This window comes from Zonotrichia leucophrys, chromosome 1 (genome assembly GCF_028769735.1).
Source record: "Zonotrichia leucophrys gambelii isolate GWCS_2022_RI chromosome 1, RI_Zleu_2.0, whole genome shotgun sequence".
NCBI classification, from domain to species: domain Eukaryota; kingdom Metazoa; phylum Chordata; class Aves; order Passeriformes; family Passerellidae; genus Zonotrichia; species Zonotrichia leucophrys.
This window is the reverse complement of record NC_088169.1, coordinates 4,338,255-4,350,898: the sequence shown is the minus strand read 5'-3', so window position 1 is coordinate 4,350,898 and position 12,644 is coordinate 4,338,255. Positions and strand designations below refer to the sequence as shown.

General features: G+C 38.2%; 1 protein-coding gene across 4 annotated transcripts in view; it reads left to right on the top strand.

Moving 5' to 3' along the window:
* Positions 1–12,644, top strand: part of DSCAM (DS cell adhesion molecule) — a 472,834-nt gene that overhangs the window by 334,331 nt on the left and 125,859 nt on the right. The window lies entirely within an intron of this gene.

Below are 12,644 nucleotides of genomic sequence, written 5' to 3'. Positions count from 1 at the left end.
GAGCAGCTCTGCTGGCAGGAAAGGCTGGCACAGCTGGCATTGCTCACCTGCACAGGAGAAGCTTTGGGCTGAGCTCAGGGCGGCCTTGCAGGGCCTGGAGGAGCCCCAGGAAAGCTGGAGAGAGACAATTGCCAGGGGATGCAGGGACAGCACACAGGGAATGGCTTCAAACTGCCAGAGGGCAGGGTTAGATTAAATCTTATGTAGAAATTCTTGCCTGTGATGGTGATGAAACACTGGAAAAGGTTGCCCAGAAGTTTTGTGGCTGCCCCTGGAACCCTGGAAGTGTCCAAGGCCAGGTTTGGACAGGACTTGGAGCAAACTGAGATAGTTGAAGTTGTCCCTGCCCATGGCAGGGGGTGGGAATGAGATGATATTGAAGGTCCCTTCCAACCCAAACCATTCAGTGGTAATTTCAAAATCTCTGTGCTCCTGATGCTGATGTTCCTTTATATCAAAGGTATACATGAGCCAATCAGCCTTCCTGCAGCAAGCCCAAGAGACCTGGCATGCAAATATTTTAGAAATTTAAAGGTGAAAGTCTCCAAAGTAATATCTTAGTTTACATGTTTGGACTTTGTGGTTCTAAGTGATCCCAAAGGAGCAAGAGAAAACCATCTCAGAGGCTGCTTTTGAATTATATCTTTCCTTACCAGTAATAATGCCATGGGAATTCTTGACAGATGACCTGGTTTTCCACTTCCTGAGAGGATTCAGTAAGATTAAGATAAGGATTCAGATTCCTCTCTTTTTTCACCTGCAGTTCCAAACCTTCCAGTGCTCCTCCACAAGTCATTATTCAGGTTTACAGTGTTGCAGTTACCAGCTCCCTCAGCCCTGGCACACACAATAAATTACCAGTGACCCTTTCTTCACCTCTTTGCCTCAAATTTCCATTCCTGCAAAGAACACCATCTAATTAAACACCACAACAGGGGCCTTCTCAGGCAGGAGGGGGGGATGTTTTGTGACATTACCAGAATTTATTCTGGCAAAATCTGAGGCAAGGAACAGCCTGGAGACAGAGGTGGAAGAGAGCAGTGAGATTTATGAGAGACTGGCAGAGCTGGCAATAGAAATTGGAAGAGTTACTGGAGCTGCCAGCAACTTTGCAATCTTCAGGATGGGAAATCAAAGGATTATTATTTGTTAGCAGCATTAAAAAAATGTATTTAACTGACAGAGGGCTGAGAAGGATTTTCCTTTCTTTAGTGCTGCAGATTTGGTTGAATTTATATATATATATTTATTTTTTTTTTTACCAGTTCACCAGAGTTCAGCTTCTTAATGAGCTGGTTTTTTTTAAGACCAATTCTGGGCACTCTGCTTATACAGGGCAACTGAGTCAAGCACCCAGCACAAATATAGGAGCATTTCAGGAATCACACACTGTAAGATGCTTCCAAGTTATCCTCAGAAAACTTGTGTGAAGTACGAGTTTAAATCTATGAAATTACCTCAAAAGACAAAAAACATAACCCATAAATTATCTGAGGAATAATTTACTGTGTAGACAATCAGGGTATATTTTTAGGAAGAGTTTAGCTGCACCCAGGGGTGTTCAGCAATTCTGCAAAGCCACTTGAACACTTAAAAATAAGTGAAGGAAACCAACATCACTGAAAGAAGGTGAGAGGCAGCAGTCTAGAAATTCTTAATTTTGCCACACAAAAAGGGTAAAATGAGAGTATCCAATGTGGCATTCAGCAAGGACTAGCCAAAGGACTTCATTTCATTTACTATTTTCTAATCCAGTGCTCAAAAATAAGGCAATAATAGGAGTAGTATCATTCACCAACTTCATAACCCTGAGCACCAGGTAGTCCCTCTAGTAAAGAGGAACTTATCTTGTGGGGAAACAATGTTTGTGTAATTAAACAATGTATTATCAAACATGATCACAACAGTCTCACTGGAGACTGCTTGATGTCTCAGTTACTGAAATTTGGATGCTTGAATTTGCCATTTAAATTTTCTTTTTAAAATTAAAATCCATATCAATTAATCTGAAGGAGATATCTTTTATATACATATATACATATACATATTTATTTATTTATATAGATTTTTATGTATTTTATAAGGCAACCAGTAGATTAGAGATTTGACTGGAAGTCTTTTCCAACCTAATTGATTGTGATGCAGTAGAGTCTCAGTAGTTACTCCTGAAAATAGACTTCTATAATTCAAGTTCCACGATTCCATACTAAAGGAATATGGAACAAACTTTTTTAGACAATTGTTGCAGCTGGAAACTTGGACAAAGCAGCCTGGTTGAACAATCCCTCATTTTCTTTCCTACAATTGAGAGGGCAAAACCTGATGTGCACAGGATGACCTGAAGTTGCTCAATGTTATCAATGACCCATTTATTGGAGGGAAAAGAAGGAAAAGACAATAAATTGGGCAGGAGAAACAATCTGCTTTTATCATTCTTTTCTTTGCACAAGTGTTTGAAATGCTGGGAATCCACTGGGTTTGCCCCAGTGATGCCTTGGGAAGGCTGACCTAGAGCAGAGCTAAAGAATAAAGCAGGGATTTATTCACAGGATCTCCTCCATGGATGCACCTTGGGCAGCACCAGAGCCCAGCCAGGGCTGCACCCAAGATGAACCAAAATGGCCCCAAAATGCACGGCCGGGCACGGGCTCTGTCCCTGGGATCAGTTCTGCTCCATTTGCACCTTGCAGTTCATTGTCCCATTCCAGCTTTAGCCCAGGCAGTCCCACCCTGCTTGTTTTTCTCTCTCCAGCCCACGGGGTTTGTGCTCCTGGGCTGAGATTTGGATCATTTGTCCTTGGTGCCCAGCTGGAGCAGGAATTGTTTTGTCTCCCTGCTCTGTGCACAGAGCTCACTATCCCATAATATGAAACCCAGACCCACATACTAAAGCAGCACAGAATGTGAAAAATAGAAAAGCTCAAACCTGAGGCATCCCCAGTTTGGAGTTGTAGTTGCAGCTGCTTTGACAGTGGCAGCATCTTCCTTGTTAGAACATTCATATCCAGTTATTAGTTTGGCATCCTGCTGATGCTGTTATTACTTCAATTTGTCTTACTGGTAAGGAAAGTTTAAAAGTCACATCATTTTCCAGCATTTTCCACTGTGAATTCCCCGTGAAACACTGTGGGACAAAGGTGTAGCACCTCAACAATGAGGGATTTTTCATGCTAAATTCCAAACAACAGACAGATTTTCCTTCGGTTAAAAGAGAGCAGAAATGCAGGAGCTTTTCCAGATTAAATCTCAGGATGATTTTTTTTCCAGGGCCTTAGGTAATATGATAAATTTTTAATTACAGCTACAGAAGGGGGTAGTTAGAGCAGTTATTTGCAGAGGAGGAGCAGTGTGGATCTACAACACAACACCATCCTGCCCATCACTGCAGCTGTCTCTTTTTAGCAAAAAACAGAATAATTCATCCATGGGGAAGTTCATTGAATAAGAAGCTGACTAGAAGATAACTAGAAATTAGTGATAACTTTACTTCATGATGAAAAAGGAAGTTTCTGTCTTTGATTCAACATCACCAGAACCTTTTGTTTTATATTCCATTTGTCAAAACTATTCCTTCAGTTCCTCATAGAATTAAAAAGTTGGAAATGCATTCCCAGATGACCACCAGGAAATCCATGTCCCTTAGAGTGTTTTAGCTTGAATGGATTTGGGTGATTTTGCCAGTATTGTTTGACTGAAAAAAAGACTCGAATTTCAGAATTCTCACGAATTTGTGTAGCTTTTTCTTTTCTCCTTTTCTGCCAGAATCTTCATTTTGAAGATGTGAGCATGTTGGCCTGATTTTTAAATGCTGAGTTAATAAAGCCTTCTGAGAAATGCCTTTTGTCAGATACCACATTCTCATAAAAAGTTTTAGGTCAATGAAATTAGCTGTTCTCTAAAGAAAAAATAACTTACAGTCCAAAGCCCCAACAGGAGTGGTTCTAAAAACCTTGCTACCAACTTACAAGAAACTCTAAAATGTATCACAGAAAAAGCAATAAAACTTGAACATAAAATCCCCCTGGGGATGTGACTAATGAGGCTGTTATACAGTGTATAAACTCACACTATACCTTTGTGATTATTCTTTTTATAATGAAATATAATCTAAAAACCCTCAAAAAACAAAACCCAGATTGACCAAATCAGCCCTTAAACCTCCTGTATTTCCTAAGGCCAAATGAAGATAATTTAATAATTTAGGTACAAAGCTTAGATCTAAGCACAGCTTTTGTGTTTTTGTGTTTCAAGGATCTGATTAACAAAGAAACATTTGACAACCTGATTTTAAAAAAAGTCAAAGTAGCATTTTCATATTGCCCTTGTAACCAGCTGCTTCATTTATCACACTCAGCATCTGTCATCTACAATATGTCAAACCCTGCTTGCAAACACGACTTTCTTCTTCCTTTTCTGCTGGTTACATTATCAGCAGTGCCATTTTGGCCTCTGCTTTTGGGCACATGCAAGAGGTAATGGGAGTTTCTATTCCCTTGAAATGCAATTTAAAGGGGAAAAAAATTATAAACCGAGTCCTTTGAACTCCTTGGAAAGTGGGAAGGAAAGTGACCCCCAGCCCTGTGCCTCACTCTGTCCAGGAGATGGATGGCTATAATTTACTCCTGCCTCAAACACGAGTATTTATGGTGCCTCCCCTTGGCTGAGGGGTAAAAATGGTCTCCGGAGAAACAGAAACATTTCTTTTTAAGAACATTTTGAAAAGAGGGATGCGTGGGACAGCTGAAAGTCAAGGGAAGGAGACAGTGAGGGTTGCTTTGCCCTTTTTTTTTCTCCCAGGTGATACAATAATTCTCCTTGTTTGTCTTTGTGGAAAATATTTACTGGTTTTTTCCCATTTTTTTTACTCATTCACACACATGTGCCTGTGCATGTGCAGGCATAAAAACACCTTGACCTAAGTTATAGAGGTGATAAATCCCTAGGGCCCCTGTACAGCAAAGCACTGTCAACATCAGCACTGTGAAATTCACCTTTAAAACTTCTTTTCAGCTGTTCTCTGGCTCCCAGCTGGATGAGCACATTGGCAGCTCTGAATGAGCCAAAATAACTATAATCCAGGTCCAAATTAGGGTGCTTTTCCTCTGGCCTCAGACATTTGAACACTGGAGCCAAATTCTCAGCCTCTGCTTTTGTCTGGAAGTGTTAACTATTCAGTGAAACAGCCCCAAAATACTCAGCACAAAAGGCCTAGAATTCAAATTTGATAAAACTCTGCAAAGACACAATAACAAGGAATGTAAAAAATCACCAAAAAATTCCCAAGGAAGGTTCCTAATTTTAGATTTCATAAAAGTGAGAAAAGTTTCCCTTTCTGATTTTTATTTGCTGTAAGAGCTGCTTCTAATTTATGGGTGATTGTATCTCAAAAAGTATTACATTTAATATCTTTATAAATATTTTGTTTCTCTAAGCCCTGTTTGTTTCACTTTGCTAGTAATTCCCTATTTCCATGAGACAGGTACTAAAAAATTGTTAATTTAAAAATTATTAATTTATTATTATTAAATTTTAATTAATTAATTGTTAATTTAATTCATTTATTTATTTTTTTAGCTCGTTAATCAGCTTTTCCTACACTGTACAACTTTTAAGATGGTTCCCACCTCTTCAGGAATTTTTCTGCTTTTATTGAGATTTGCTTTCCCTGTAGAAACTTGTGGCATGATGGGCATTAAAAGCAGAAACTGGACCATATAGAGGAAAAGAAAAGATAAAATAGATGGAGAATTAAGGTTTTGGTTTTGCAGAAACAAGCAGACCAAAGTGGTCAGACCATTCCCAAACTATTATTCCCAGATAGTCTCTCTAAAAAGGGGCAGAATTTTTACTGGATAAACCAAATAAAACTAAAATAGGTACCTTCTGAGATTTTTATTAGGATTTTATTCTCCCTCATTGAATCTCCCTTCCTGTTTTACCTGGGATTGTAGCATTTATTAATGTTCTGAATCTCCTTAGTTAAGAGAATGTGGAGTTTGAGATCAAACCTTTAGCACTTGATTTCCCTGAGTTTAAGCTGGAATTCTGAAGGTTGGTTGCAAAAGTCTGATCAGCTCACCCTGAGGTCCTTTTAAGGAGGTGTTTGTTGTCTTTAAAACAAGACAGATGGGGCCCAATGGAAGGCCTTTTTTTGTCCCCTGCCCAGTACAGAAATATTCTTTAATTTTTAGCCACCTGAGGACCAGTTGTGTTGAACCACTCATGGGTTTTATAACCATGCTTGGCCCCTGTGCCCAGGTGAATGCTTTTGAATATTCACCCAATGCAACAACACCTCTCTGTCAGTGTTAATATGCAGAAAATGTATTTATTTATATTGGGTATGCTAATAAATTCATATAGAGAGTGGCTGCTAAATATACAGTGTTGTGTCTTGCTGATTTAAATACATTAGAGTCTGTTCCTACCATCACAGTACCAGATTATATTGGTCTATCTGCAACTATGTAGAAAATAAAATTATAATTCCCTCTGGATAGCCAGAGGAGACTGGTTCTAGCAGAGCCCTGTTTCTTATACATCAGCAGATAGCATTTCATGGCTTTTTAGCTCAGAACTGAGCTGTTATAGACCCAGGTCACTGTGCTTAAAAGTATATTTACTTGCATGAGTGAGCAGTGAATGAAAACCATTAATGTCCCGGCATGCCCCACTCCCCAATACTCATTTCTGTTGGAGCCAGAGTTTCTTGGTGTGTTTCTGCTTCATTTAAACCTGTCAATACCCCAATTAGTGTTTGCTTCTCTTCCCCAGGGAGGGACATTTACACATGTCACTTCACAGCCTCCAAAATCTAAAAGACTTACGGGAGCTGCTGGGTCATAAAATAGAGCCTGATTAAAGCTTGTGTTTTCCAGTCACTTTCTGCCTTTTTTTTTTTTTTTCCATTTAAACTTGTAAATTGTTCAGGTGATCTTAATGAAAAGACACAAATAGAGAGTTTAAAGCATAAAAACTTGTTTAAAAAAATAAAACCTTAAAAAAACCCCACTGTCCCATGGGATTCCAGTTTCTGTTTTTAACTGATTTGCATTCAGTAAGTCACCAAAAATTAGAGTGCTGTGCTTTACAATTATGATAGCAGTAACCCTCTCATTTCACATTAAAACTTGATGCCATCTTGATGGCAGACTGAATTCAATTTAAGATCAAAGCATTGGAGAAGTTATCTAAAATTATGTATTGCTAGTTTTCACTGTTTAACATTCCTGCTCTTTCCAGCCTGGCTTTTATAACAGGCTGATTAAAGATCATAATTGATTTGGAACAGAAAGTGGCCCAAGGAATTTCTAATTAATGGACACATGTTTCTGGTGATAATTTTTAGGCTTCCCAACAATGTCAATGTTGGTAAAACTAATATTGGTCATAAATTTCTTCCATGGGAAGATGATCTTTGTCTAAGTCTCCATAAATCCCAATTACATACATGGTAACATAATGGTTTTTCGATCACTAATTTTTGTTTTGACAATTAGCCAAGCTTTGATGAGACTGATTTCCCAGTGCCTCGTGTGAGTTCCCACAGTTTGTAACTCATTTCCACAGGCTTTCAGTACAGCTTGCTGCAGGGAACAAAGCTGTCAGCTTATCATCCCCCATTCCCTTCCCTTGGTTACTGGAAGTGCAGTTGGACAAAAGGGGAATTGAAGGTGCATGGCAAAGCAAGAGAAAGTCACATTCATTTCAGAGCCATGTCAAAGTCAAAGGAAAGCCCAAGAAGCAGCAGCAGCTGCTGGTCTCCTGTGTATCATCTGAAGCCATCAGTTTGCACTGTACAAACACAGAACTAATTCAAGAAAAGACCTCAGGAAGAGGCAAAAAATGCCTCTGTGATTTGAGAGAAAAGCCTTTTTTTATTTTATTAATGCATCTTTTGGTTAAAATTCATAGTTGTCATGCAAAATAAATCAACTTCTCTTCCTCTAATGTGACCTGAAACCACTTCTGAGTGAATAAGATATGAACCCTAAATGTTCACAGCCTTTGCCCTGACACACTCAATCAGCTCAGGAGGCGCTGGTGGAGCTGGCGAGGACTCCAGACATCACTGTCACTTTATTCCAGCTCAGCATCAAACAGGGCCTGCTCAAGCCTGGAAACACATGTTGGAATAATATTTATAATCAAAGTAACTTGGCTGAAATGGTGTTTGAGGATGCACAGAAGCCATAGTCATTCCCATTCAGTATTATTTATTTTTAGATTTTTTTTTTCTCTGAAGATTACCTTGTATGGGTGTCCTAATAAGGCAGTTTTTACAAACAACTGAGTCTCTTGTTTTGTTATTGGATTTGAAATACAAATTTATAAGGCATTGGACCTGCCATTTCTGTGTTTAATGCCTCTCTTTTTACACAGCAGTGCTGGTTTTTATACTTTTCTGTCAGAAAATTATTTTGTTAATAGAACTGCTAATGAATGTCTTGCCTTTTGTCCAGTAATTCATTTACACAAAAACTTGTAAAAAAGCTACTGGTTTCCTTTTAGGGCAGGTTTGGGGTAGAAGGTAATTTTCTTTGTTAAGTTTTATTTTTAAATATTTTCAGGAATATATTTATTAATAAATTTTTGGAATTTATTCTCTATACACTACAGATTTCTGAAACTAAAGCTGAGTAAGTAATTCAGTCTGACATATGAATTCATCAAATCTTTACTTCTCAAATTTCTCAGATTTACATGTTTGAAATTAAATTTTTTTCTAATCTGGAATATCAATGGCTATTAATTTCAAAACATTGGCTTTTTAAATTTGAAATTCATGCCATATTGACTACAGGCACAATTCACCCAGAATGGTTTCTATCTGGGAATTGTATTGCTTGAACAAAAAATTCTTTAATGATTCCAAGCAATAAAATACTCCATTCTAAAATCAACTTCATGAAGAGATTAAATAATTCAAATACAATTTTTTAAATATTTATCCTAAAAGAACATGTCTCTGAGGAGGTTTTCACAACAAACAAACACGAATAGGTCCAAAATGTAAAGTTAATTTTCAAAATTAGTGAGTATTGGTAGAAAGAAGTTGTCATTAATTGTATGCCCATTATTATTATCTATAATAACTTCTATACATAAAAATGGGATTTTTTTGCGTGTTTACATATTTCTTTAAGCCTCTGAGACACAGAATTTGTTTCCTTATCTTAAACATCTCCTGAGGATGAGGATTAAGTGCATGATTTTCACCTGCTGAACAGGCTTGACCTTTACCAAGGAGCTATGAGTTTAAACTGAAGTGCTTGGGAAATCCTATTGATTCAAAATTCTCTTTTCTTCACCATTTGAATTCCATAGAGATGATATTTAAGTAAACCCAAATGTCTCCTATCAGAAAGGAAAAACTGAAGTTACAAATTTTAGCAAAGCTCCTGCTGACTCCTGAAAGTCTACTAAATTTGAAAATAAACTAACAAATATATAGATCAACACATAAAAGTGTGACAGCTAGGCTCACTTAAATACAAGTAATGTGTTTGCATGAGCTTTCTCTGCCTGAGCAAAAGCAGATGGAAGAAAAGTGAATTTCTGAGGTAGGAAAATCCCATTTGTGATGGAGAGAAGTGTCCTCACTGTGGCAGAATGAAAGGAGAGCTGAATTTGGCTTAAATGTTAAACTCGAATTTCAGCTCATTTTTTCAATATTTTCTCAATGTTAGCAAGATAAATCTGCAAACATTGGTTACAGGTATTTCCCCAGACTGGTCAGTTCAAGCATGATCCAGTGATAGAGGCAAAATATGAGAACACTCTGCCAGGCCAGAGATCATCAGACCAGGAGAATCCCAGAATGGTTTTGGGTTAGAAAGGACCAGAATTCTTGAAAATACTGAGAACTTGAGTCTTACAATCCTTTCTGAATGGTATATGGATATTAAGTGTTTAATTACAAACTGAAAGGGAGATTTTTAATTTGCTTTTTCCAATGTGGCTATTCCCATCTATGAGGTGAAAGAGAGAAAAAATACCTCCCTCCACCCCAGCTCTCTATATAATTTTTAAAATTGATGTGAATTTTTGTTTTTTATTAATTCATAAAGACTTATTCTAAAAGGATTCAAAAGTTTCTGATACCCTTCACAAGCTTTACTCAACTTCCTACAGTCTTGTTAATCTGGATAATGAGATTGGTCTTTATCAAAGTAATTAAATATTTTCATTTTAATTTGGACTCAGTTCCTGATGAAACACTCAGCAGTAGCAGAGAAAAAATAAGTCAGATTAAGTAATTTTTACTGAATCTTAGGAAAGGCCCAGATTCAGTTTTCTTCATGAGCAGGACAAAAAGTTCTTGTTTTGTCTGAGCCTTTCACAATTCTTAAGGATAACCCTGACTACTGAATTTTGCACTTTGATTTTAACGAAGTTGGTAGTACTATAAAGCAATCATTTTATCACGAAGAATTTATTATTAACATAAAAATTGCTAATTAATATGATTGTACAATCTAATACTTTGATATGTGTTAGTATAGCAATAATATTAGTCCTACAATAAATAATAATAATAATAAGAAGAAGAAGGAGAAGAAGAAGAAGAAGAAGAAGAAGAAGAAGAAGAAGAAGAAGAAGAAGAAGAATGTTTTTAAAATATTTCTTGCTGGGTTTCCATGAAGAAAGGGGAAGACAACGGGTTCACCTGTGCAAAGCAGCAAATTAATCAGCTTTCCAAAAGAAAGCCCAACTCTAGACAGAGAAAATTCCTGAATTAATGCTGCTAGCAGAGATATGAATACCTTGAAAATGGAAATTGCCATGATTTAGAAATTGTAGCCTCTACTTTGTCCAGTTTTGACCAATAGATCTCTAACTGTGCCCAGCACCCCATGGCTTCAGACATGGAGAACCCCAGAGAAAACAGAACTGGATTAATTTGTCCCATGGTGAAACTACTCCAAAACTGTGGAACATGGCAATCTCCATTCCTTAAACTTGCACAGCAACATCCCCTTCCCTCACAAAATTCTTTCATATAAATATCTATAAATATAATTATGTGTCTGTATATAATGCGCATTTGAAGAGATATAAGGCACAGCCACACTTAATATGGCATCTGAATCATCTTGATACATTTCTAAATGCCTTCACTTATTTTTAAGACATCCTAAGAGAATATCTCATGCATATGTAGTGCAGATTTAGCTTGCTTATTTACAGTTTTCTAGAGTATTTTGTCACTAAAGAACCAGCATATTTATCTCAGTTATTTGCATCAGTAATTTGATTAAAGATAGTTGAAGGATGAAGAAATATGTTGCCTAAAATATCCTTGGGAATGTGGCTTTGTTACCAGAAATCTTTTGACATAGAGGAAGATAAAAAGAAGAGCTTATGGTTTAGAATCATTGGAGATAAATTGTGAAGAGTAAAAAAATCAGCTTTGGAGGAAGGGGAAATATTTAGCTGTGAGGCATTGCTATGGCAATAAAGAATCCATGTGGAAGATTATGTGAGGAGAAGGGAAGGATAAGCAGGGATAAAGCTGTATCTGAGGAATAAAGTGATCTTTCTTTACATGTTTTTATGCTGCTCTTATTAAGAAAGTTTGTTGGGGGGGGGGGAGGAAATGAGCTTGGCCAAGGAAGCCTCTGGTTTTTAAAAGATACAGAGTCATGGGATTTGGTTTGGAACTGTCACCCAGTGCAGGAGCTGGAAGAGTGTGGAAACCCAGGGCACAGGGAATATTTCTGTGTCCACTCTGGGGTGCCCTGACCCCCAGGGCAGCACTGACTCTGACCCTCACTCATGGAGAAAGTTTCCCAGACTTCAAGATAGACCAGAATCCACAAAAGTGTGAAATAGATTATAGAGAGCAGTGTAGGTGTATCACTTGGTGAGAAATTTAGGTTTTGGAATTTTTAGTATGTTTTGGATGGCAGCAAGATGGAGGGCACAGGGTGTTGTCCATGGTTTCTTCTTCATGCTTCTTCTTCCTTCTTCTCCATGGGTTTGGGTGGCATTTTGTAATTGGGCAGAAAAGTCCCCATTGCAGCTCTGTGGGATCAGTTATTGGGGTAAAAGGTGTCAGTTCTGATTGGATAGTTTAGTCTTAAAAGTCCTTGGAACAAGAGATTGTTGCCATTTTGTGCCTTCTGATGAAAAGCTGCAGAACTCACAGCAGTGAGACTGTTTTACTGATAAGAAATAATAAACACCTGAGTGTGAACATGAAACACCATCTCAAGTGCCTTCAATCCTGACCCAGAGAAACCAACGACTGGTACCCCCAGAGAAGAGAGGCAGGAGTGACTGGGACAGGCTCCTGGATGGCTGTGGGATTTCAATCCAAGTCCATATGTCCCATTTTCTGTGTGCTCCTGCTTGTGAAGCAGGAGGAGGATGGACCTGCCAGGGCAGGGAGCTCTGGTACCTCGTGGGTAGGCACAAAACCCTCACCCCTCATCTCCTGTGTGGGTTCAGAACATTTTCAGCATCACCAGGGAAACTCCAAGGAGGACATATTGATAGGAAGGACGACTGCAGCTGTAGGGAAAACCCTCTAGGTGGCTTGGGGGTTGACTGATTTAATTAGGGACAGGAAATGAAGCTGGAAGAGGAAAGTATAAAGGTGTAGGGATTAGGGGATGTGAGAACCTGAGGAGGTGGAAGCA